Below are 25,910 nucleotides of genomic sequence, written 5' to 3' on the forward strand. Positions count from 1 at the left end.
TTTTCCTTTTAAAAAATTACGTGCGCACATCGGCGCGTAGGCGCACAGTACGCGTACGCGCACCTGGGAATTTTTGCCACCTACGCGCAGGCGTGCAGTGCGCGCGTGTGTCGAAGGAAATATGGCCCAGCCATATAAGCGCGCCGGCTTCTCGTTTGGCTCCACTGCGCCGGCTCTGAGTGTGCACATCCGCGCGTACGCGCATGGTGCACGCGCGCACCCATGTCCAAACTTCAAAACTTTAATTTATTCCGTGCTCCTTCCACTCATGCATGCTCCCTTCACTCCTCTTAGCCATTTTTGCCCTATAACTTCTGAAACCACTTAACAAACGGATCAAGACATCGAATGGTAATAGAGGAGGATTACAATGTATCAATTTTTGATGCAAAAGAAGCATGTTTTGATCTATGAGGCAAAGTAGGGGGAGGAACACAAAAATTATGCAGTTTTATATGAATAAGTGTGAAAGATTATTGATAAAACCCTTAAAATTTACACATGATAAACCCTAAAAATGGGGTTTATCACCTAGGTAAAGTAATTAGTGACGCTTGAGTTATCTAATTCCTTTGTTGATTGATAATTAGAAGTTGCTAATTGATTTGGATACCACTAAAGCTACTCTTTTCCTTGGGAGTTGGCTAGGACTTGTGGAATCATGTTAGTTCATCCACTTGACTTTCCTCCATGGTTAGAGGTTAACTAAGTGGTAGCAATGGACAATTTGTGGTCACAATTGAGGAGGATAACTAGGATAGGACTTCTAATTCTCATTCCTTGCCAAGAGCTTTTCTAGTTGTTAGTTTATTTTCATTGCCATTTACATTTCATGTCTCTTATCCCAAAAATCCCAAAACATAACTCATAACCAAAAACAAGGACACTTTATTGTAATTCCTAGGGAGAACGACCCGAGGTTCAATACTTCGGTTTATAAATTTAGGGGTTTGTACTTTTGACAAATAATGTTTTGTATGAAAGAATTATTGTTGGTTTAGAAATTATACTTTACAACGATAATTTATTGTGATTTCTAAACCATAAATTTTCCGTTCATCAAAATGGTGCCGTTGCCGGGGAATTGCAATGGTGTTGTGTTATTAGTTATTGTACATATGTGAATATTGTGAGTAGCTTGCTTGTTTGATTTAGTAGTTAGATTTTATCTTCTTGTTTTTGTGCCTTCATTTTTGTCATCGCTATCATGAATTCTCACTTTGGCTATGAGTTTGGTTCTCACTATGTTTTAGGAAATGTGGATTTTAATGACAACATGTACCAAGGATAGAACACTTCAAGATGGGAGGAGCCTCAAGGAATTGATCACTCCTATTGGCAACAACCTCCGGATACGTATAGGTATAACTTCCACCCTAATGCATGTCAAATTCAATGGCTATGGTGAATCTTTTTATGATAATCAAGTACCACCATCCTATGCCTATGACTCTTATCCTCAGCATGAACCTCAACCATACTCACAAGCCTTTCCATACCAAGCACCTCCCTATGACCCACATCCATCATATGACCAATCACCCATACCATATTCATATGTCCATTATGAGCAAGAACCTTTAAAACCACCACAACCATATCAAGATTACTACCAGGAACCACCTCAATACACATCATCTCCGTACTATCACCAAGAAGAACCACCTCCCTACTATGAACTCTTTCTCCAAAATAATGAACCCTCTTATCCACCCCAAGCCCCAATAGATGATTCTCTTACCTTGCTACTTCAAGGAAAAGCGGATATGCAAAGGAACACCCTAGAGTTTGTGACTAACTTGACCAAGGTGGTGCATACTTTAGCCTACCAATGCTTGAACACTCAAGGTGCTTCCATAGCCACGTGTGAAGAATCAATTGAAGAGAATAGCATGAAGGAGAGATTGGAGACTCCGGTGGCCAATGAGGGCTGTTATTTTGTATTGGAGCAACTAGAGGAAGCCATGATTGTTGAAAAAGAGGAAGAGGTGGTTGAAGATTTAGGAGATGTTGAAAGTCCATGGGAATGTAGCATCATAGAGCACTCTTCCAAGAAGCTTGATATTGATGTTGAGGAGGGTGCGCAACCTCCAAGGCATATCATAGTTGGAAACTTGGAAGAGGTTTATCAAGAGATGGATTCAATTATAGATGAATTTCTATCTACAAATTCACCATTTCCCATTCGACATGAATTTAAAATTATAGAAGAATGTGCACAACCTCCCATACCCTTAGTGAGCAATGAAGAAGAGAGTGAATCGGAAGAAAGCTACCAAGGGGAAAAGGTTGAAATGGTGTATATCAAAATTGAGGAATATGAAAAGGTTGATCAAGATATGGATTCATTCATCAATGAATTCCTATCCAAAATTGAATCACCTCCCGTTGGGCAAGATGAAGTTCTTGAAGACAACTCCAAGTCAAGTGATAAAGGGGAAAAGGTTGAAATTGAAGAAGCTTGCGAAGAGGTGGATATAGTCAAGGAAGAGCATAAAGGAGTGGAGCTTGTGATGCGTGAGCATCTTTCCTATTTTTTCCTAGTAAATTTGCATGTAATTTTGTTGAGTTTAATTAAGAATTAATTATATTTTAGCCACTATGGATGCTATTTTGAGTTTTGTGCAATACTATTTATTTTAGGTAGCATTCGGCTGGATATGATGGAGTTTCTGCAGCACAAGAATCAAAGGAGATGGCAGCAAGGAGCAACGCGTACGCGTGACTGACGCGTTCGCGTGATTTGAAGATTTTGTCAGCGACGCGTCTGCGTGACCGACGCGACCGCGTGACTCGCGAAAAAGACCATCGACGCGTACGCGTGACTGACGCGTACGCGTGACATGCGCCACGTGCAGAAAAATACAGAAAACACTGGGGGCGATTTCTGGGCTGTTTTGACCCAGTTTTCAGCCCAGAAAACACAGATTAGAAGCTGCAGAATGGACAAAACAAGTGGTCCCCATCAATCCATTGAAAACTTGATTATTTAAATCAATTCAAATTTAAATTCAAATTTGATTTTTAAATAGGAAAAGATATTATTTTAATTTTAATTTTAGAAATTTAATTTTTAAATTATTAGGATTAGTTATAAAAGGGGATTCAGATCCATCAGATGGGAACTCAGTACATTTTTACCTGAATCCTTATTTTCTACTTTGAACCATGAGCACTTAATCCTCCATTGTTAAGGTTAGGAGCTCTGTCTATTTCTATGGATTGATTTTATTGCTTTTTCTATTTTAATTTACGTATGGATTTATAATTTAAAAATTATTTTCGCTCTTTATTTTATGAATTTGGGTGGAACGGAAGTATGACCCTCTTTCTATTTGAGTTGTTGTATAACTTGGAAAAGCTCTTTACTTGAACAACAGCTTGAAAACATATTCTCCTAAATTTTAATTATCTGGATTTAACGGGATACGTGACATATAATCCTTTTATTTTTAGGTAATTAGAGTTTTTGTGGCATATAAACTGGAATTTGATCATCACTCTCTAATTGGAATTAATTGACCAAGGAATTGGCTTTTGATGAATTTTAGAGGATTCTAGGAAGGTCTAAGGAATTAGGGTCTAGTCACATATAGTTTGCCATAAATTAAATCCTACATAATTAAAATAGTTAGTAAGAAAGGTTAATCCGGAAGAATAGATAACTCTGAAGCCTTAACTATCTTCTCCATATTTTTTTTCAAAGTATTTACTTGCCTTTCTTCAATATTCTTTATATTGTTTAATGTCTTTTATATTGCTTCTCAATACCATTTTCTGTTTGTCTAACTAGTCCTATCAAACACTATTGTTGCTTAATCCATCAATTCCCGTGGGATCGACCCTTACTCACGTAAGATATTACTTGGTACGACCCGGTGCACTCGCCGGAGATTGACTGTGATTAACAACTATTAGTTGCTTGATTGCTTAGATTAGGCGTTTTAATTTTAATTAGTTTTATTTTATTATTTTTTTTATTTTATTTTATTTATTTATTTCGAAATTTTTTTTTCTTTTTCTTCCGTTCTTTCACTCGTGACCCCCCTCCCCTGCGTTTTCATTCTCGTTTCCCATTCCCCTGTCCCCCTTTGCTTTTATTTTTTTTCTTTTGATTTTTCTAAAAACTTACGGTTTTCTTTTTTATTTTTTCGTTTTTGTTTTCTTCAAATTTTTTTATATTATATTAGTTTTGTTTTATCTTTTTTAATTTTTTTTAAAAAAATATTCAATAATAATTTAATACTAATAATTATTTTTTAATTTCTGAAATTAAGTTTGGTGTCCCCTAGTTAGTCTTATTTTAACTTTTCTTATTTAATTTGCCTAATAATTTTGAAAATTTTTAGTAATAATTTTTCTAGTAACTTTTGAATTTTAGTGTTTGTTTGTTTGATTCAATATTTTTATCTCTTTATTCAGGTTACCTCACTGGGAATTCTCTGCACTCTGACGTAGAGAATTCCATCTTTTCTTGTCTTCTGTTTGTTTATGCGCAGAAACAGAGGCAAGGAACATCTCTTAGACTTTAATCCTAAACTTGAAAGAACTTTCAGGCGGCATTTACAACAAGCAAGACTTTACAAGGCTACAGAATCCACTATGGATCCTAACAATAATGCTAATGCCAATGTGGCAAATTCGAACGGGAATGATCAACAGAGGAGTGTGCTTGGCTCTTATTCTGTCCCTACTGTGGATCTCTATGGAAAAAGCATTGTGGTACCTCCTATAGCTGCGAACAACTTTGAGTTGAAGCCACAATTGGTCACCCTGGTGCAATAAAACTGCCAGTATCACGGACTTCCTCATGAAGATCCAAATCAGTTTATTTCTGATTTTCTGCAGATATGTGATACTGTGAAGACAAATGGAGTGAATCATGAGGTATAAAAACTCATGCTCTTCCCATTTGCTCTGAGTGATAAAGCAAAGCTATGGCTAGATTCCCAACCGAAGGAGAGTTTGGATACTTGGGAAAAGGTGGTTACTGAGTTTCTCACTAAATTTTTCCCACCAAAGAAGCTGACTAAGCTTAGGTTGGAGGTTCAGACTTTCAGACAGAAGGAGGGAGAAACTCTTTATGAAGCTTGGGAGAGATACAAGCTATTGACTAGGCAATGCCCTCCAGACATGTTCTCCAAATGGACCCAACTGGATATCTTTTATGAAGGCTTGGGTGAGATGTCTAAGATGAGCCTAGACACTTCTGCAGGCAGTTCATTGTACAAGAAGAAGACACCAGAGGAAACTATTGAGCTGATTGAATTGGTTACAAGCAACCAATATTTATACTCATCTAATAGGAATCCTGTGAACTCTGAGACCCCTCAGAAGAGAGGCGTGTTGGAAGTAGAAGCTGTTAATACTCTTCTTGCTCAGAACAAGCTGATGTCTCAGCAAATAAATCTACTTACTCAATAGATGGGTGGCATACAAGTCTCAGCTATCAACACCCAAAATCCACCACAGGAAGTCTCCTATGACATGGCAGGTAACTTTATGCAAAATGATAATTGTGATTATGCTCAACTCTCTTCTGAACAGGTGAATTACATGGCGAGTGGTCCTAGAAATCCCAACAATGATCCATATTCTAAGACATACAATTATGGATGGAGGAATCACCCAAATTTTGGGTGGAGAGATCAACCTCAGAGACCTCAAAACTTCAACAATAGTTCTCAGGGCGGTTTTCAACAGAACAACAATAATAACCACCAATTTCAGTCTCAGCAACAACAACCACCTCAGCAGGCAAATTTTAAATCTCAAGAAGATTCTAATTGGGAGATGATGATAAGTTTCATGAAAGAAACCAGAGCCTCCATTAGAAACTTGGAGGTGCAAATGGGTCAAATGAGCAAGCAATTACTTGAAAGATCCTCAAATACATTCCCTGGTGATACAGTGGTGAACCCAAGAGAAGATTGCAAGGTTATTCAATTGAGAAGTGGTAATGTAGCCGGTTTTGAGACCAAGGTCAATGAAGATCTAGTTGAAAAGAAAACTCCAGAGGAGAAGAAGGAAGAAGTAGAGCACGCCCCTCCTAAGCGTGCAGACAACCCGTTTCCTGACTCTCTTGACACTTATCCCACCTTACCAAAGGCCCCTGAATACAAGCCAAAAATGCCATATCCTCAGAGGCTTCAGAAGGTGTCCAAAGAGAAGCAATTCTCTAAATTTTTAGATGTCTTCAAGAAGCTGCAGATCAACATTCCTTTTGCAGAGGCTCTGGAGCAAATGCCTCTCTACGCTAAATTTATGAAAGAGTTGTTGACCCACAAGAGGAATTGGAAGGAGCAAGAAACCGTGGTGTTAACCAAGGAATGTAGTGCTATTATTCAATACACCCTTCCTGAGGAGATGCCAGACCTAGGAAGCTTTGTCATTCCTTGCACCATTGGAGAAGTCGGCATTCAGAGAGCTTTATGTGATCTTGGAGCTAGCATCAACCTCATGCCACTTTCAGTGATGAAAAAGCTTCAAATTGAGGAGGTAAAACTTACTCGTATTTCTCTTCAACTTGCTGATCTTTCTATTAAATTACCTGTGGATGTGGTTGAAGATTTACTTGTTAAAGTAGGACCATTTATTTTTCCTGTTGATTTTGTTATATTAGACATGGAAGAGGAGGTAAAACCCTCTATTATACTTGGTAGACCATTTTTAGCTACAGGTAGAGCTCTGATTGATGTGCAAAAGGGTGAATTAACCCTGAGGGTCAACGAATAACAGGTGGTCCTAAATATTTTTGAAGCCCTCAAGCACCCCAATGATTCTGAGGGGTGTATAAAAATAGATGTTATTGAACCACTTGTTCAAGAAGTACTGGAAATTGAGGTACTTGATGATGTTCTGGATCCTATTTCTGAGTGTGAATTAGTTGAAATTGATGATTCACCACCCCAAAAGGAGCTGATGAACACGCCAATCAAGGAGGAGGAAGCCCCCAAGCTTGAGCTCAAACCCTTACCCCCTTCTCTGAAATATGTGTTCTTGGGTAGAAATGATTCATATCCAGTAATTATTAGCTCTTCCCTGAAGCCTGAAGAGGAAGAGGCGCTTGTTTCAGTGCTCAAGAGTTGTAAAACAGCTCTTGGGTGGACCATTAGTGACTTGAAAGGGATTAGTCCAACCAAGTGTATGCACAAGATCCTCCTTGAAGATGATGTCAAACCAGTTGTGCAACCACAAAGGAGACTCAATCCAACTATGAAAGAAGTGGTCCAAAAAGAGGTAATGAAATTATGGGAAGCAGGTATTATTTACCCTATTTCTGACAGTCCTTGGGTATGTCCTGTGCAGGTAGTTCCCAAGAAAGGAGGGATGACAATGATCAAGAATGAAAAGAATGAGCTTATTCCTACAAGAACAGTTACAGGATGGAGAATGTGCATAGACTACAGGAGGCTCAACACTACTACAAGGAAAGATCATTTCCCCCTGCCTTTCATTGATCAAATGCTTGAGAGGTTAGCTGGTCATGCTTTTTATTATTTTTTAGATGGATATTCTGGATATAATCAAATTGTAGTGGACCCTCAAGATCAAGAGAAGACAGCATTCACATGCCCCTTTGGAGCATTTGCCTACAGGAGAATGCCATTTGGACTTTGCAATGCTCCAGCAACTTTTCAGATGTGTATGCTTTTAATTTTTTTGATATGGTTGAAAAGTTTATTGAGATATTTATGGATGACTTTTCTGTTTTTGGTAATTCTTTTGAATCCTGTCTTAAACATTTATCTCTTGTCTTGAAACGGTGTCAAGAATCAAACCTTGTTTTAAATTGGGAAAAATGCCATTTTATGGTTACAGAAGGCATTATTCTTGGACACCGGATTTCAAGTAAGGGGATTGAGGTTGACAGAGCAAAGGTGGAGGTAATTGAAAAATTACCACCACCAACTAATGTTAAGGCAGTTAGGAGTTTCTTGGGTCATGCAGGATTTTATAGAAGATTTATAAAGGATTTTTCTAAGATTGCTAAACCACTGAGCAACCTATTGGTTGTTGATGTTCCTTTTATCTTTGATTATGATTGTTTGCATGCTTTTAAAACTCTGAAAGCAAACCTTACCTCTGCTCCCATTATAGCCCCCCCTGACTGGGATTTACCATTTGAATTAATGTGTGATGCTAGTGATTTTGCTATAGGAGCTGTTCTAGGACAGAGGCATGGTAAGCTTGTACATGTCATTTACTATGCCAGTCATGTGTTAAATGATGCTCAAAAGAATTACACAACTACAGAAAAGGAATTATTAGCTGTTGTGTATGCTGTTGATAAGTTTAGGTCATATTTACTTGGTTCTAAGGTTATTGTTTATACTGACCATGCTGCTTTGAAGTATCTTCTAACCAAACAGGATTCTAAACCAAGATTAATCAGATGGGTATTACTCCTTCAGGAGTTTGATATTGAGATAAAAGACAGGAAAGGGTCAGAAAATCAAGTAGCTGACTATCTCTCCAGAATTGAACCTGAAGCAGGAGAACAACCACCCACAGCTGTAACTGAGACATTTCTAGATGAGCAATTCTTCCTCATTCAGCAGGCTCCATGGTTCGCAGATATTGTAAATTATAAGGCCATGAATTTTATTCCAATGGAGTACAGCAGGCAACAAGTAAAGAAGCTATTAACTGATGCAAAGTACTATATTTGGGAGGAACCATACCTTTTTAAAAGGTGTTCAGATGGTATAATAAGGAGATGTGTCCCAGATGAAGAAACACAGCATATTCTTTGGCACTGTCATGGTTCTGAATATGGAGGCCACTTTGGTGGTGAAAGGACAGCTACAAAGGTCCTTCAAAGCGGGTTCTACTGGCCTACCCTCTTCAGAGATTCAAGAGAATTTGTGAAGCACTGTGACAGATGTGCAAAAGCTACAAATCTCCCTGCCAATCACGAAATGCCACAGCAGGGGATTCTTGAGGTTGAGTTGTTTGATGTGTGGGCTATTGATTTCATGGGACCTTTTCCACCATCACATTCAAACAACTATATTCTAGTGGCAGTTGATTATGTGTCCAAGTGGGTGGAAGCTGTGGCTCTACCCACTAATGATGCCAAGGTGGTAATGAACTTTCTTCAGAGGTATATCTTTAGCTAGTTTGGCATCCCAAGGACACTCATTAGTGATGGAGGAAGTCACTTTTGTAACAGACAACTGGATTCTCTTCTGCACAGATATGGAGTCCGTCATAAGGTGGCAACCCCCTATCACCCTCAGACGAGTAGACAGGTTGAAGTTTCCAACAGGGAACTTAAGAGAATTCTAGAGAAGACCGTCAGCGTTTCAAGAAAGGACTGGTCTTGGAAGCTTGATGATGCACTCTGGGCATACCGGACAGCGTACAAGACTCCAATTGGCATGTCCCCCTATCAGTTAGTCTATGGCAAAGCCCGTCACTTGTCAGTTGAGTTAGAGCACAAGGCTTACTGGGCAATCAGATATCTGAATCTTGATTCAGAAGCTGCAAGAATTAAGCGGATGCTTCAGTTGAATGAGCTTGATGAATTCAGATACTCAGCCTATGAGAATGCCAAGCTCTATAAGGAGAGAACCAAGATACTGCATGACAAGAATATTGCCATCAGAGTCTTTGAGCCAGGACAGAGAGTGCTTTTGTATAATTCAAGACTCAAATTCTTTCCCGAGAAGCTGAAATCTTGGTGGTCAAGACCGTTTGTGGTTACCAGAGCTTCTCCATATGGTCATGTGGAAGTACAGGAAGAGAATTCTGATAGAAATTTTACAGTGAATGGCTAGAGGTTGAAGCACTATCTTGGAGGCGAGATTGATCGCCAAAGGTCCATTCATCTGCTGAACTAGCAGAATTGACCGTCAAAGTAGTGACGTTAAAGAAGCGCTTGTCGGGAGGTAACCCGATAATTTCGTATCCCTAGCTATTTTTCGTAGTAGTAGTTTTCTTTCTTATTTGATTTTTTTACTAAGTTTTTCCTATTTCTTTCAGATCATGCAGCTATCTTAGAACAGGAGCCGGACGGTATCTAAAAAAAAAAAGAGAGAGAGCACACGATGCGCAAGCGTCGCTGACGCGTACGCGTCAGTCAGGTGTGCGTGAAAAATAACTTTGAACAGAGAGTTGCGCGGGAATGATGCAAAAATGATGCCTCTAGCACAAACAAACCCACGCGTACGCATACCCCACGTGTACGCGTACTCCACGCGTGCGCGTCAATCATGATTTTGGCACTCTACGCGTCCGCGTCATCGACGCGTATGCGTGACTTCGCAAATCGGCATAAAAGGTGTTTGGGCAGAGAGTTGTGTTGGCTTGGGGATGGAAGTGTGCTAAAAGCACAAAATTGCCCACACGTACGCGTCCCTGACGCGTTTGCGTCATTTGACCAAACGGCCATCCACGCGTGCGCGTGCATGACGTGAACGCGTCGTATGCCAAATTTGGTTCCTTAGCCACGCGAACAGAGAGTTGCGCGTGCGCGCGGCTGGGTTCGCGCGAATCGCGCAAAACCCAAGGCACGCGGACGCGTGTTTGACGCTGACGCATAATTAAGGAAGTTTCGCGACCCACGCGTACGCGTGCCATACGCGTACGCGTCGCCTTCGCCGCCCAATTTTAATTTTTTTCTCTCTCTCCCAATCCTAATTCTCTCTTGTTCTTTTATCCTTTTATTTTTCTTTTCTCATAATATATGTCTCTTTTTATTTTCAGTTCTTCTTTGCTTGAGGACAAGCAAACATTTATGTTTGGTGTTGACACTTCACTTAAGGATTTTCTGTCTATTCCGATGGCACCAAAAGGGAGGCAAATCGTCTTCACTGAGGAGCACAACCTGAAGAATAAAACGACTGCTCAGATAACTAAGGTCGTTGAGTTTCTTTCATTTTTATTCCCTCCCGCTTTTATTATGTATGTTCCGGTTTTCTGCTATTTTGCTTTGTTTGCTGCATGATCCTTTATTAGTAGATTCATAGGTTATAGTTTAATTTTTCTGTTAAGTGCTTTAATTCTAAAAGATGTCTCATGTATTGCCCACTAAGCTTGAAATCAAAAAGAAAGAAGAACAGATGTAGTTCATGAGAATTTGAGTTAAATTTTTAGAATAGTCTCACTTACTTAGATTGGTGGTATTTTCTGTGATTCTGAATGAATGCTTGAACAGTGCAAATTTTTTAGAGTGAAGTTTATGAATGTTAAAATTGTTGGCTCTTGAAAGAATGATGAAAAAAGAGAAATGTTATTGATAATCTAAAAAATCATAAAATTGATTCTTGAAGCAAGAAAAAGCAGTGAAAAACACGAAGCTTGCGAAAAAAAATTTATAGAAAAAAAAGGAGAGAAAAGCAAGCAGAAAAAGCCAATAATCCTTCAAACTTAAAGGCAAAGGGTAAAAAGGATCCAAGTCTTTGAGCATTAATGGATAGGAGGGCCCAAAAGAATAAAATCCTAGCCTAAGCGGCTAAATCAAGTTGTCCCTAACCATGTGCTTGTGGCGTGAAGGTGTCAAGTGAAAAGCTTGTTACTGAGCGGTTAAAGTCGTGATCCAAAGCAAAAAGAGTGTGCTTAAGAACTCTGGGGACCTCTAACTCGGGACTCTAGCAAAGCTGAGTCACAATCTAAAAAGGTTCACCCAGTTATGTGTCTGTGGCATTTATGTATCCGGTGGTAATACTGGAAAACAAAATGCTTAGGGGCACGGCCAAGACTCATAAAGTAGCTGTGTTCAAGAATCAACATACTGAACTAAGAGAATCAATAACACTATCTGAATTCTGAGTTCCTATGGATGCCAATCATTCTGAACTTCAAAGGATAAAGTGAGATGCCAAAACTATTCAGGATTGCAGTTGTAAACCCCACTATAAGAAGAGACATGAGCTTAATCGAACTCTCATTCTCATGCAAATTCACATCCTAAGCTTATATTAGTTTTGGTTGCTTGAGGACAAGCAACAATTCAAGTTAGGTGTTGTGATGCGTGAGCATCTTTCCTATTTTTTCCTAGTAAATTTGCATGTAATTTGTTGAGTTTAATTAAGAATTAATTATATTTTAGCCACTATGGATGCTATTTTGAGTTTTGTGCAATACTGTTTATTTTAGGTAGCATTCGGCTGGATTTGATGGAGTTTCTGCAGCACAAGAATCAAAGGATATGGCAGCGAGGAGCGACGCGTACGCGTAACTGACGCGTTCGCGTGATTTGAAGATTTGCTCAGCGACTCGTCCGCGTGACCGACGCGTCCGCGTGACTCGCGAAAAAGACCATCGACGCGTACGCATGACTGACGCGTACGCGTGACATGCGCCACGTGCAGAAAAATGCAGAAAACGCTAGGGGCGATTTCTGGGCTGTTTTGACCCAGTTTTCAGCCCAGAAAACACAGATTAGAAGCTGCAGAATGCACAAAACAAGTGGTCCCCATCCATCCATTGAAGACTTGATTATTTAAATTAATTCAAATTTAAATTCAAATTTGATTTTTAAATAGGAAAAGATATTATTTTAATTTTAATTTTAGAAATTTGATTTTTAAATTATTAGGATTAGTTATAAAAGGGGATTCAGATCCATCAGATGGGAACTCAGTACGTTTTTACCTGAATCCTTATTTTTTACTTTGAACCATGAGCAACTAATCCTCCATTGTTAAGGTTAGGAGCTCTGTCTATTCTATGGATTGATTTTATTGCTTTTTCTATTTTAATTTACGTATGGATTTGTAATTTAAGAATTGTTTTCGCTCTTTATTTTATGAATTTGGATGGAACGGAAGTATGACCCTCTTTTTATTTGAGTTCTTGTTTAACTTGGAAAAGCTATTTATTTGAACAACAGCTTGAAAACATATTCTCCTAAATTTTAATTATCTGGATTTAACGGGATACGTGACATATAATCATTTTATTTTTAGGTAATTAGAGTTTTTGTGGCGTATAAACTGGAATTTGATCATCACTCTCTAATTGGAATTAATTGACCAAGGAATTGGCTTTTGATGAATTTTAGAGCAGACTAGGAAAGTCTAAGGAATTAGGGTCTAGTCACATATAGTTTGCCATGAATTAAATACTACATAATTAAAATAGTTAGTAAGAAAGGTTAATCCGGAAGAATAGATAACTCTGAAGCGTTAACTATCTTCTCCATATTTTTTTCCAAAGTATTTACTTGCCTTTCTTCAATATTCTTTATATTGTTTAATGTCTTTTATATTGCATCTCAATACCATTTTCTGTTTGTCTAACTAGTCCTATCAAACACTATTGTTGCTTAATCCATCAATCCTCATGGGATCGACCCTTACTCACATAAGGTATTATTTGGTACGACCCGGTGCACTTGCCGGTAAGTTAGTGGGTTACAAATACCGCACCAGCTTGCAAGATCATTAGGACTACCACTCCCTAAGTCACCATCCTACACAACATTCAAGTGGGTAAAATTCTTATCCCTAAGCTTTACTTTCTCACTTGAATATGGTTTGATTGAAACTGATGGTCAACTTAGAGCTCTTTGTAGAGTTAAAAGTAGAATAGAGTTGTGTAGTGGTTGAAAACACCACTCTAAGTTCATGTTGGTTGCATGCTCAAAGTTGTATAGTATTGATTGATGGAGAACCAAATTGCATGGGTCTAGGAAGTTGTTTGGAAGCTTCTTTGAGAATTCTAAGGTCATGCCACCCGGATGGAACAATGATGACCAATTTAAGGACGAGTGTCAAAACAAAGTGTGGGATGCCGGATCGCACAAGGAAACTCAAACTTGGGAGCTCATGATTTGTGAAGAACTCCATCAAAGCTTGAAGATATTAAAATTGAAGAATGGAGCTTATTGGAGATTCAAGCATTGGTGGATGTTCAAGGATAGCTTCAAGCACAAGCCACCTTGAGAGGAGCTCCCCATAAGTCCAACTTAAGAACAATAAACAAAAGTGCTAGGTGGGAGACAACCCACCATGGTAAAATTTTTTCATTTTTTCTCTTTTTGTACATATTGGTAGTTAGTGTAATTTCATGTTTTGTTGAGTTTGCTGAGTATAATTGATAGTTTAGTATGTTAAATAAGGTTTTAAGGTGTTTTGGTAGCTGTTTGGAGGTTTAGAATGCTTGGATTGGTGCAAAAATATAGAAAACAATATTTGAAAAACAGAGCATCATCCATGCGTACGCGCACTACACGCGTACGCGTGTCCAAAGCATTTTTACCTATCCACACGCACGCGCCATGCACGCGCACACGTGGATTGCAAGATTTTGCCTCCCAGCCATTTTCCCGAGAGTTGCGCCTACATTGCGCCAGCACTATGCCTGAGGCACAAACCAACTCGCGCGCACGTGTACATGAGGCATACGCGACACTCTCGAAATAAGCCATCGACGCGCACGCGTTATCTACGCGTACGCGTCGCGTCCATTACACCACCATCCGTGCGCGCGCGCCATGCACGCGTACGCGCGGATATCCTTCCTTCACTACACTTCTTTTCTCCTCCTCTCTCCATTTCCTTCCTTCTCCTTTCTTCTTCCCTTCTCCTACCCCTCATCCAACACTTCCAAACACCATTGATAACCATTTATTTTTGTTAGTTAATTAGTTAGTTAGTCAGTTGATTAGTTAGTTTTAGTTAGATTTCATTTCATTTTCTTTTATAAGTGTTGGATTTTTGCTTTTGTTTACCATATATTGCTGCTTATTACTAATTAAATGCTATCTTAGCATAATTATTTTTGAATATTCTTTGTTGGATTCCTTGATTGAGGTTATGATTTACTACTTGGTTTTGACTTTTTCATGCTTACCTTTTGAGAATACCAAGTGATGAGAATCACCTTCAAGTTGTAACTCTTCGTGAATTGCATGTTGTAGCTAGCCACCATGTAATTGGAATCCTTTTCCTCGATTCGGCAATTTTCTTGTTGGTTGATGTTGAGCATTTATCTTAATGCCTTGTGCTTCTTGATCATATGCATCCATATATGTTTGGCTTGGATACTTGTGTGCTTCTTTATAGTTCGTCTCAACTTACAAGCTTACTTAAAGTATTTCAAGCACATTAGGATGAGTGACGTGCATGCTTCTATTGTGACTTAGCCTCCTATGGTAGTGTGTGTTCTAAAAGGCGCCTAATTTAGATTTCACACTAACTTTTATTAACGTCACACTAATCCACTCACTCAACCCTAGTGATTATTACCACCTCATTCCAACAATTACGCTTCCTTGCTCCTATTGTAACATCCCGCATTTTTGAAAATCTAAATATAAATAAATTGTGATTTTATCTTGTTAAGTTTAAATTTTGTAATTTTAGAAATTATTTTGTTAGAAATAATTAAATAGATTCGGAGATAGTTTTATTTTGAATCAATTAACATTTTTAAGTAATCTTATTATAATAGAATATTTTGTATAATTTTAAATTACTTGTATATATTTTTTCCTAATTTATCAAATCAAAATCTAATTTAGTTTAAGATCACAAATTTCCTAATTGATACCCTAATTTCACAAAACGCACACTACATACGTTCAGAGAAAAGGAAAGAAACAGTGAAGAGAGAAAGGGGAGCTCGAAGGGGGAAAAAGAGAGATCGAGAGGGGGAGATGGAGAAGTCGGGAGTCGGGAGTCGGGGAGTAAGGGAATAGGAGGAAGACGCTGGGATGATCAAGAAGGCTTCGACTTCGTTATCCTTGTGCATCCGTCGCTGCTATCATCATCGATTAGAGCTGCTGCGCGTGGAGAGAAGGGGAGACGACGTCGTTGTCTCTGTTTGGGATAGCCGCCGCCGTTCAAGTCACTACAGGAGGAGAATGCCACCGCGTGAAGCGAGGTGATGAGCGATGTAGAACGCATACAGGAAGAAGGAGAGCACGACGACTAGGAGGAGGCAGCGCCGCTGGCGTTGCTACTAGGGTTTGTCTTTGGAATTCTTGGTCGCCGCTATCATTGCGGGTGAGTCAATTCTGTCCTAGCTATTAGAGTTACCATTTCTGAACCATTGTCGCTTTGAAATGATCCTGTCTTGGCCTCTAATATTCCTAATTATACTGTATTCGTTGGAATCGCCAGAATTGGAGCTCATCGCTAGAGAAGACAAACTGTTGCGCCATCTTCTTTATTTTGACTCTGAACCTCCATTCATAATCTTGTAATGTTTCCACTCTTTTTCTATTTAGAATTTTGTTTCTCTGCTATATTCTTATTTTAATTACGGTAGCCGATACCTTTGTTTTAGTGTTGCTGTGTTCTGTTGGAGCTGTCAAAATTGTTGTTGTTGGAGTATGATCATGGTTGATGCTGCTGCCGCGTCCCAATAATGTTGGAATTGTTGCTGCTGCTATGAATTCAAAAAGAGCAGGTTTATCGTGGTTAATTCCTTCCGGTTTAGCTAATCGAGGTAGGGAGTTTAAAATGATTTTAATTTAGGAATGCCAACAAGGTTTACTGAATAACTGCAAATAGTATTAATAGCTGTGAGTAATTAATTGATTATATGAATGTTGGATTGTGATTGCGATTGTGCTTGGTGCTGTGATTGAATTGATTGTAATTATGTGTGGTAGATGCTTGAATTATTGATTGTTGGTTGTTGAAATGGTTGTTTGATATATTGCTATGACTGTGAAAGTGACTTGAGATTAGTAGAGGATTGTGGTTTGGACTGATTATGTATAAATGGTAGAGACTAAGATAATCATTTGATATATTTGATACTGGATTAAGAATTGTTGAAGAATTAAGGCCTAAAAGACTAAACTATTATTAAGAATCTGGTTTTCAAAATAGAATGGTTACTTTGAGGATAGCCTAGTAATTTGCTAGCGATCGAAATGGTATGAGATTAAAATCTGAGTAAACTTTAACAAGTGTAGTTGTTAGGATTTAAATTTGAAGGTTTCGTATTAACTGAAGATTTAGTTATGAATTTTCAAAGTTAAGCCGTAAAATCTGATTTTCTACATTACCTTTAAGTGAAAACAGTAACTTTGAAAGACTGTAACTAATTCTGTGATGATCGGAATTGTGTTGAACCAAGTCCTGGTTAAACTTGGGAACAATTGGGACTTAATTGGAGAGTTTGAGATCTTTTCATTAAATATAAGATTTATGGTGAATTTTTAAGTAATGGTTATGGAATCTGATTTTTACTGCAGAATTTTTGGAACAGCAGTAACTTGTTGGCTCTCTGTGAATGTTCCAAATTGAATTTTAAAGCGAAACCAATTTTAAATGAAACTTTAGTCCTATTATTTTAATTTCATAAAATTTCAGAACGGTTGAACTTGCGGTTTAAAAGATACGAATTTTTGAAATACGATGCATTATGCAGTAAAGGCCATATTCTGTTTTCTTAAATCAGTAAATTTGGAAGTTTATAACTTTTGAAGCTGGTTGAATATCAAGGTGAAACTAATTGGAAGTGAAAATTAAGTATGTTTAGCATATGTGACTTAAATTTTAGGGCTATCCATGTTTTAATGAGTAAGTTATGGGACTTGGAAGAAGATAAGTTCATTAAGTTTTAAAACAGAATTCTGCAGAAAATTAGTCAACTTCTAGGTTGTATAACTTCTTCATTAAAAATGATATTGACCTAAAACCAATTGGAAAAGAAACCTGGATGAGTAAAATTAAACTATATTAATTTTTAAAGTCATTGGATTCAACTCGAATTTTATATTGAATTTTGAATATCACATGCTGCTGCTGTCTTCTGGTTTTAAAACACTGCAGAGCAGTCACGGTTTTGCTTATATTCCCGAAGCTAGAGTCAGCGAAAAATTATGATTTTTAATTTAATAGAAAGCTTAATCTGAGACAGTCGTATGGATATAAAGTTTGCATGATTCTGAATTTATTTGATATTTTAAAAATAAAATGGAAATCAGGCTGCCAAGTTGTGTTGGCAATTATTTTGGATATGGAATTTAAGAAATAGATTTTCTATACTATTTTTTTTTGAACGAAGAGCTCAACACAACGAGTGGAGCAAGAAGAGTAGCAAATAATATCAAGCTAAGAAATTAAATAGAACAAAAAGAAAATATAGATGTGCCTTTGTCATCTCTAGCATTGCCATCAACAACAGAAGGGGTCTGCACCTAACCACTCCTTATAGTTCAGAAAAGACAAGTTGATAATCTCCTCAACCCCTTTCCCTTTGTTCTGAAATATCCTCCGGTTCTGTTCTAACCATATGTTCCAAATGATTGCACAGAAGCACACCATCCACCTCTTACACTCTTGCTTTATTTTTGAGTTCTCAGTCCAACTTTGGAAGTGTTCCTTCACTGTACCTAGACAAGCCCATTGCATTCTAACATATGACAACTAAGCACACCAAACCTGCCAAGAAAAGCTACAACCAAGAAATATATGGTGACCATATTCAACACCATTGTTACATAACACACATAAATTATCTTCTTGGTGAATGACCCCAAGCCGACTCAGTCTCTCCTTCGTATTGACTCTGCCAATCAGGGCAAACCAGACAAACAACTCTACCCTGGGAGGGACCAGGCCTTTCCAAATAGTCCTTGTGAAACTGTAGCTTGATATATCCACCGGGACCATTTCCACCTGCAACACCTGCACAAATGAGTTAGTAGAGAAAATTCCTTGTTTATCATACTTCCATACAACTCTATCCTCTCTCCCAAGATCAAGTTTAACCAGCCTCAGAGTGTTGTGAAGCTGGTTCACTAAATCCAACTCCCATTGGAATAATTCTCTCCTCCATTGGAAATTCCATATCCAGGCGAACCCATCCCAAAACCCACAATCCCCTATCATTGACCCTGTTTGGTTTGAAACTGAGAAGAGCTTTGGAAAGCGGTCTTTCAAAGAACCTCCATGAATCCAGACATCCTCCCAAAATCGAGTTCGTCTCCCATCACCCACCTCCATGGACAACCCAGTAATCATCTTCTGCCTGAGTTCTTGATTCTTAAACTGTAGCTGACAAATATCCTTCTACGGGCCTCCTCGAATAGGTAGTTCTTGGGATGATAGGAGCTCGTTTGGATTCAGGTTGTTACAAGAACAGACAACCTTCTTCTACAATGGACACTCCTCTTTAAAGAACCTCCACCACCATTTAAACAGCAAAGCTGAATTTCGTATCATGGCATCTCCAACCCCCAATCCACTTAGCTTTTTAGGAGTCTGAACCACTTCCCACTTAACCAAAGCCATACCGCTCTTACCATCCTCTTTACTCCAAAGAAATCTCCTCTGCAAGGAAATTAGTTTCTCTGCAACAGCTTTTGGCATCTTATACAAGCTCAGATAATAAACCGGTAAGCTATTTAATACAGCTTTGATAAGCACCAACTTACCGGCCTTATTCAGGATCTTGGCCTTCCAAAGGCTAAGCTTCTCCTCCACTTTGTCTATTACTGGCTTCCATGTCTTAACCATCCTTGGGTTTGCTCCTATTGATATGCCCAGATATTTAACTGGTAGATTGGCTTGCTTACATCCCAACACACTGCACATACTTTGTACCCACTGTTCATCACAATTAACAGGGATCAGGCTAGATTTATCAAAGTTAATACTTAGATCTGACATCAACTGAAAGCATCGAAGCAGCCTCCTATAGTTCTTGATTGTCTCTTCCTCAGGAGGACAGAATAAGACAGTATCATCTGTAAACTGTAGGTGCGACAACTCAATATGATCTCTCCCAACCAGCAACGGCGATATGCGACCGTTTCTCACAGCCTCTCCAATCATCCTATGTAGGACATCAACAACAAGTACGAATAGAAAAGGGGATAGAGGATCCCCTTGTCACAGGCCCCTTTCCATCTTGAACGGCTTGGACGGCGAGCCATTTATCAGTACTGACATAGAGGACGTGCTCACACACTCCATAACCCACCCCCTCCGTCTTTGACCAAATCCCATCTTCTGTAAGACAAGGTCTATAAAGCTCCACTTGACTCTGTCATATGCTTTCTGGAAGTCAAGATTTATTATTGCCGCTTTCTTCTTCCTCTGTTTGATCCACTGAACCGTTTCGCATGCGATTAGAGCTCCGTCATGAATCTTCCAACCCTTAACAAAAGCACTCTGTGTTTCACCTACTAACCCTGGCATGATACCTCTCATTCTCCTAACCAGCATCTTCGAAATTACCTTGTATACACACCCCACCATGCTAATCAGACGCAGATCTTTGATTTCCTTAGCACCAGTAAACTTGGGGGCCAATGCCACCCACGTGATATTAGCATCATGCGGTAGCCTTGAAAATTGGAAGAAGCCAAGTACCGCTGCCGTGAAATCCGAACCTATATCAGCCCAGCATTTCTTTATGAAGTTCATGTTGTAACCGTCACATCCTGGAGCCTTGGATGATTCACATTCCCACACTGCCTCTTTAACCTCCTCAGGTGACGGTAGCATCTCTAGAGCAGTAGAATCCTCCTCGTTAATCCTTTGCACCAGACCATCTCTAAACCCCATCTCAGGAGACCTCTCTTGATGATATAAGTCTTTATAAAACTCCCTGATGGCAAGCTTAATTCTAGCTTGATTCCTTATCAATCTTCCATTAATGATTAAAGTATCAATCCTATTATTTCTCCGTCTAGCAGAAGCTAGGTTGTGGAAGTACCTCGTATTTTTATCTATGTCCTTCGCATGTCTCGACCTTGACATCTGCTTCCAATGTAGTTCTTTCCTCACATACCATTTCTCACAACAAGCCACTAGCGCCTTCCGTCTTGCCTCCACTGTCCCATCATAGCTCCCATTACTGACCATGTCATCAATCTTCTGAATCTCTTCCTCAAACTTCAAAATTTTCTTGTCTATATCACCAAAGTTGTCTCTATGCCATCTCCCCAAAGGAACCGTCAACGCCCTCAGTTTATCAGTGAATGGTATCTCGCCCAGCCCTCTCCATTCCTCCTTGACCATCCTTAAAAATCCTTCATGAGTAAACCATGAATCCAGACTTCGGAATGGCCTCGGTCCGTCTCGCAGCCTCTTCTCTTCCACTATGATAGGGCAATGATCAGACAAGCCCCGTGGAGCACCTCTCAGGCAAGTCTCCGGAAATGCCTCAAGCCATTCCAAGCTAACCAAAGCTCTGTCAATACGGCTGCACGACTGTCCTCTGAACCATGTAAACTTACGGTCAGAAATCGGTAGGTCCACCAAACCCATGTCATGTACCCAATTCTGATAATCTTGTGCTGTCAAAGGTAAGGTTTCTAAGCCTCGCCTTTCTTCCACTTGTCCAATCTCATTGAAGTCTCCAAGAAAGCAACAGGCGCCTGGGCATAAACCAGCCATGTAACTCAGTTCCTCCCACACAACAAGTTTCTCATCTCTAGTGTGAGCACCATAAACCAAGAAAAATGCGCAGTTAATAGTATTTTGTGACAGTACCCCTTCAACACATAGCCATCGCTCACCTTTATAGCAATTTCTTTTTTTAAAAAAGCCATCATCCCACATTAGTAACAACCCACCAGATGCACCAGCAGACTCCACATACTCCTACCCCACACAACTGTTCCCCCATATATTCACAACGTCGAACCTTGTTACTAACTGTCTTTTAGTCTCAACCAAACCTAACATATCCAACCTATGCTTCCTCTTAAATTCTTTCACCATTCTCAGCTTCCCATCACCCCCTAACCCCCTAATATTCCATGAACTAATAATCATTTTAAAATATTATTACACACCTTTTTGAGATTTTTGGGTCTACTCCGTCTTGCTTTAGCCTTCTGTTTAGCCAATCTTCTTTTTCGAGCAATCTCTTCATTCTGTTCTTGGAGGATACTCATAATGTCATCTTCTTCATTGAGTAGCATTGCCCCGGATTCTTCTGCTAACTCCCATGTCTTTCAGTTTTCCAGCAGTTGTTCATCCAGGTTCCCATTCTCATTACTGCTGTCTTTGTCCTCGTTGGCAAGTCCTTGTTCCCTTTTATTTTTGTCTCTATCACCGTATCCTTCCTCCACGCTCTGGACCGGAAGATTTCTGGCACTAGCCGAGGCAATCCTCAGGCCTTCCTTCATTGAATCTGTATGACCATCACCAATTGCTTGATGATATGTGTAATTAATGTGTCCGTCATCGTCCTTGGCTCCTTGAATCTCCTTCAACAGTGTAACAGCCCCCTCCACCCGTTCAGCCCGGTTTCCCAACCTGCCAACCCCTGTCATCACCGTACTAGCTCCCCTTGCAGCCTTCCTCTCACTAGCCGTGTCTCCCATGCCCATCGCACAACCAGCGATCGCCCTGGTTCCAGCACCGTCGGTCATCCTCCATTGCAAACTTTTGCCACCGGTGGATTCGGCGCTGTCTTCTTCCACATCGCGCACAGTATTCTTGCTCTGCTCTGGGTCTTCTTCCTCCGATCTGCATCCTTGACGCTGAGCTTCATCCTTAACTAAGTGCAGATAGTGCAGAAATCCACTTCCGGGGCCCACTTGGTGTGTGCTAGGGTTGAGCATTGAAGCTTTTTCGTGCATAGGCTGTTCCTGGAGTTAAACGCCAGCTTTATTGCCACTTTGGGCGTTTAACTCCAATTCTGGTGCCAGTTTGGGCGTTTTACGCCAGAAAGATTTAGGCTGGCTTTGGACGCCAGTTTGGGCCATCAAATCTTCGGCAAAGTATGGACTATTATATATTGCTGAAAAGACTAGGATGTCTACTTTCCAACGCAATTGAGAGCGCGCAAACTGGGCTTCTGTAGCTCTAGAAAATCCACTTCGAATGCAGTAGGATTAGAATCCAACAGCATTTGCAGTCCTTTTTTAGCCTCTGAATCAGATTTTTGCTCAGGTCCCTCAATTTCAGCCAGAAAGTACCTGAAATCACAGAAAACCACACAAACTCATAGTAAAGTCCAGAAATGTGATTTTTGAATAAAAACTAATAAAAATATAATAAAAAGTAACTAAAACATACTAAAAACTATGTAAAAACAATGCCAAAAAGGGTATAAATTATCCGCTCATCACTTGTCTTTCCCTTGGGAGTTGGCTAGGACTTGTGGAATCAAGTTAGTTCATCCACTTGACTTTTTTCCATGGTTAGAGGTTAACTAAGGGGTAGCAATGGACAATTTATGGTCACAATTGAGGAGGATAACTAAGATAGGACTTCTAATTCTCATTCCTTGCCAAGAGCTTTTCTAGTTGTTAGTTTATTTTCATTGCCATTTACATTTCATATCTCTTATCCCAAAAACACCAAAACATAACTCATAATCAATAACAAGGACACTTTATTGTAATTCCTAGGGAGAACGACCCGAGGTTCAATACTTCGGTTTATAAATTTAGGGGTTTGTACTTGTGACAAACAATCTTTTGTATGAAAGGATTATTGTTGGTTTAGAAACTATACTTTACAACGAGAATTTATTGTGAATTCTAAACCATAAATTTTCCGTTCATCAAAATGGCGCCGTTGCCGGGGAATTGCAATGGTGTTGTGTTATTGGTTATTGTACATATGTGAATATTGTGAGTAGCTTGCTTGTTTAATTTTGTAGTTAGATTTTATCTTCTTGTTTTTGTGCCTTCATTTTTGTCATTGCAATCATGAATTCTCATTTTTGTCATTGCTATCATGAATTCTCATTTTTGTTATTGGTCATTTTTGTCACTTGCTATGAGTTTGGTTCTCACTATGTTGTAGGAAATGTGGATTTTAATGACAACATGTACCAAGGATGGAACACTTCAAGATGGGAGGAGTGTAAGGCTATCACCTTGATAAGTGGACAAGTGGCAAGTACGGAAGCACAAGTTACTGAAGAGTCGGTTGAAAAAGAAGCTCCAGAGAAGAATGAAAACACAGTAGTACAAGCCCCCACTAGGCATGTTGAGAATTCTTTTCCAGTCACTCTTGACACACATCCAACATTACCTAAGGCTCCTGTATACAAGCCTAAGATGCCATACCCTCAGAGACTTCAAAAGGAAACCATGGACAAGCAATTTTCAAAGTTCTTGGAAGTTTTCAGAAAGTTACAAATTAATATTCCTTTTGCTGAGATTTTGGAGCAAATGCCTCTCTATGTTAAATTCATGAAGGAGTTGTTGTCAAAGAAGAAGCCTTTAAGGGGAGATGAGTGGTGCACGAAATTGTGATGTCCAGGCTCGAACGATCCCTGGCAACGTGAGCAACTTGGTATGCGTAATCGTGATTACGCATTGATTATGTAAAATTCATGGCTCTTTCTTTCCCTGGCAATGGCGCCAAGAACATGGTGCCAATACCATGGTTCACAACTTCGATACAACTAACCAGCAAGTGCACTGGGTCGTCCAAGTAATACCTTACGTGAGTAAGGGTCGAATCCCACGGAAATTGTTGGTATGAAGCAAGCTATGGTCACTGATGACAAGTCATCATAGCCTATTTTAACTAGTCTTTTCCTTTTGTTTTCATTAGCTGGGGAGCTTTCCTTTTGAAATTTTCATAATAGTTTTTGGAGAGCTTTTGTTATTGAGTGAACTTTAATTTCTTTGTTTCCATTGCTTTCAATTTCATTTTACATTTGTCTTGGATCTTGGATTGGAGAATTGAAGAAATTCTGTTTCAATCTCAATCTTGATCTCTCTGTTTCTTTACTGTTAATTGACTTTTTCATTTCCGGTTAATTGCTCTTCATCTTTTCTTTGCAATTTACATTTTCTTTGCACTTGTTCTTGTTGGATCTAGGAAGGTATTGAGATCTAGACTTGGTTTTCTAGTCTCTGGGTCCTGAGATCCAAATCCCCAATTTACATTCTGTTTCTTTCCTTTCTATGTTCATTTACTTTTCTGCTTCATATCCGGTTCAATCTCAATTCCCTTTCCCTCTTCTGTTTAATGCAATTCAACTTTTCCTTGTTTAAATTCTACAAATCCATTCCCCAATTCCCTTTACAATTCCAGCTGTTTACATTTCTTGCACTTTAAGATTTCGTAATTTACATTTCTTGTACTTTAAGTTTCTGCTATTTAATTTCTTGTCCTTTATGTTTCAGCAATTTATTTCTTGTTCTTTTTACTTCAATGCAATTTAATTCTGCAAGTCACAAAACCATCAACCAAATCTTGATTCGCTTGACTAAATCAACCACTAAGCTAAAATTGCTCAATCCTTCAATCCCTGTGGGATTGACCTCACTCCCGTGAGTTTTTTTTATTACTTGATGCGACCCGGTACACTTGCCGGTTAGATTGGTGTGTTTTGGGAGAGATTTATTTTTCCTCCAAAATACTCATCAGTCACCTTGTAAATCTCAGTTAGGCAGATATAAATTGATAATGGTGTTTTCGAATAATAAATAATAGAATAGGAATAGAGGTACTTATATAAATCATTGGTAGGAATTTCAGATAAGCGAATGGAGATGCTTTTCGTTCTTCTGAACCTCTGCTTTCCTGCTATCTTCATCCAATCAATCTTACTCCTTTCCATGGCTGGCTTTATGTGATACATCACCACTGTCAATGGCTACTTTCGGTCATCTCTCGGGAAAATGATCCAATGCCCTGTCACGGCACGGCTAATCGTCTGGAGGCATCACCCTTGTCAATGGCTTCATCTTATCCTCTCAGTGAATAATATGCTCACGCACCCTGTCACGGCACGGCTATTCATCTGTCGGTTCTCGATCATGCTGGAATAGGATTTACTATCCTTTTGCGTCTGTCACTAACGCCCTGCAATCGCGAGTTAGGAGCTCGTCACAGTCATTCATTCATTGAATCCTACTCGGAATACCACAGACAAGGTTTAGACCTTCCAGATTCTCTTGAATGCCGCCATCATTCAAGCTTACGCCACGAAGATTCTGGTTAAGAGATCTAAAAGATATTCATTCTAGCTTATTTCATATAGAACAGAAGTGTTTGTCAGGCACGCATTCATAA

General features: G+C 39.2%; 1 long non-coding RNA gene across 1 annotated transcript; it reads left to right on the top strand.

Moving 5' to 3' along the window:
- On the top strand, positions 4,045-16,521 carry LOC110270629. Its single transcript, XR_002360269.1, has 3 exons — positions 4,045-4,056; positions 6,154-6,156; positions 16,285-16,521. It is a non-coding gene; the product is annotated as an uncharacterized LOC110270629 (long non-coding RNA).

The sequence above is a fragment of the Arachis ipaensis genome, chromosome B04, assembly GCF_000816755.2.
Source record: "Arachis ipaensis cultivar K30076 chromosome B04, Araip1.1, whole genome shotgun sequence".
In the NCBI taxonomy this organism is placed as follows: domain Eukaryota; kingdom Viridiplantae; phylum Streptophyta; class Magnoliopsida; order Fabales; family Fabaceae; genus Arachis; species Arachis ipaensis.